This window comes from Brassica oleracea, chromosome C1, assembly GCF_000695525.1.
Source record: "Brassica oleracea var. oleracea cultivar TO1000 chromosome C1, BOL, whole genome shotgun sequence".
Classification (NCBI taxonomy): Eukaryota; Viridiplantae; Streptophyta; class Magnoliopsida; order Brassicales; family Brassicaceae; genus Brassica; species Brassica oleracea.
Genome location: NC_027748.1, coordinates 30,508,068 through 30,510,395, shown reverse-complemented (window position 1 = coordinate 30,510,395; position 2,328 = coordinate 30,508,068).

Genomic DNA, 2,328 nt, shown 5'->3' with positions numbered 1-2,328 from the left:
TATATATATATATATATATATATATACATATGAAAACAACAAAATCTAAACCTCCTGATATTGGTATATCCATATCTTTTTAGCATAATATTCTCTAAACAAACTAAAGTGAAGCGGCAAATGAAATATAAGGAGGGAACAACATTTGACTAAAAAGTAAATATATTCGTAGTTAACAAGCTCATTTCTTGTGAACTATTTAATAAATTTTCAAATAAAACACAAAAGTATAGAACTTTTAATATGAAACTAGAATAACTTACATGTGGGTTCCATGAGAAAGCTGAATAAGAGCCATATATAATGTTCAAAAGGCAGTAGGCAGTAGCTGATGTAAAGTTCCAACAGTAGATGATGATCACTACAAAACACAAAACAGAACAAGTAAACAACATCAACACATAACAATGTATCTTTAAACCGGACTCGTCACATGTCATTACAATCTTGACTTCCAAACTACAACAACACTAAGCAACCCAAAAATACAATCTTGAGTTCTACACTTCCAGTCAACAAAATAAGACATAAATAACAAGTCAGGCACAATTATAACAAGTCAGGCCCAATCCAGCGATAACTATGTATTTATTTCGTTAAAACAACCAAAACTGAATTTACCATTGCAAAGTTCAAACCGTTAAAACAATTAAACAAAGTCATCTACTGAAAATCAGTCAAAACAGAGCTACATGCTTGAAAAGAGAATAAAAAACTATAAGAAAACCAGTAAACGCAGTCACTCTCAAGTAACAAAAAGAAACTATATTTTTGGCAGTAGTAGAAAGAAAATATAACCATGTCACGACAGAAAAGAGTCAGGACCACATGTCTGTTCCATACACAACCATGAAACGACAGAAAAGAGTTAGCCAAGAGTAGAAGTTGAGGAGTTCACCAATAGAAAAGAGTTACCTCTGTACATGCATGTCGTCCTCATATGTAAACAGTACAAGCCCGTGGAGGAAGAAGAGAAGAAGAACCCATCGCCGATGATTGGATGTGTTGTCGGTTCAGCTTCTCTGCTGCAGATCGAAGACCAGGGGAAGTCCGAGAGCACCATCCAAGCTTGAACTGCTATCACCGGAGCTCCATCTGTTGTGGCTGTGAAGATCGCCTCCGAATAGCCATCGCCACTCTCTATCTCTTTTTTTTTTCAGTGAAGAAACAAAGGAAATCATATGGTCACGGGTCCTCGCTGTTCTGTATGAAAAATCAGGCCCGATCCCGTGATAAGCCCAATTGTTGACCAGATTCGCAGAGCCAAGGAACCACGAGTATAACACTCTGTTTTTCATACTTTGCTAGATAGGCAATAAATTAATATATAAACGAGAGAAAGATAGGTCGATGAATTTAGAAATAAATTTAAAAATGCTAAAATAGAGACAGTTTAAACAATAAAAGGAAGAATGAGCTGGTAAGTGTTTCAAAAGAAAAAAAAAGAGCTGGTAATAATCAAGATGTCAATGTAAGAAAACTAAAGAATAAAAAGAGGATTTGTCATCTCTTGGTCGCAGTTTCACGTCTTGACGTATCAGAAGTCAGAAAAAATATGTAAATGATTTTTTTGTCTAATTTCTTTTTTTTTTATTTTGTATAGGAATAAGTAAATTATACCATATTAGAAGAAAACAAAATAAAATTCATAAAATAAACTATTAACAAAATCTCAAGCATCTGAAACTTAAAAAATATAGTCTACATGATTAAATATACAATATAAATATATATTATATAGTTTTCTATTAAAACTATTAATCTTATCTATAAAAACATATAATAAAAAATATGATTACTATCACATATTTTGCCACGTATTTTTATATATTGTCTTTTTGCAAATTAGCAATGATTCAAAACGTTGAATGTTTCTTGCAAAATTTGCAAGATATTTGTTTATGTTGCAAAAGGTTGCAATTTAGTAACAAAAATATGCAACGTTTGTTATAGTTGTTATTTTGCAATAAATTTGAAATGGAACTGTAACAAATATTCATTATTGCAAAAATATTGCGATAATCATAACAAATTATCAACGAAAATGGACGTCGCAATTTTTCCGTTGCAATAGAGCTATTTTCTTGTAGTGAATGACTTTTTGTTACAAGGTTCAGACTTCTTCTTCACTTCCAAAATCAATAAGTGGGTCTAAAGCCATAGGCAAAATAAGTAAAAAAACAGTATACTATTCAGTGCAACCTATAACTAGGTTGACAAAATAAAATAAAACTATAAGAACATAATAAAAACAGGTTTGAGTTGAACTTATTCATGGTCTATAACAAATCTATGTTATATAGAACAAACTAATTTCCTTAATTCTTA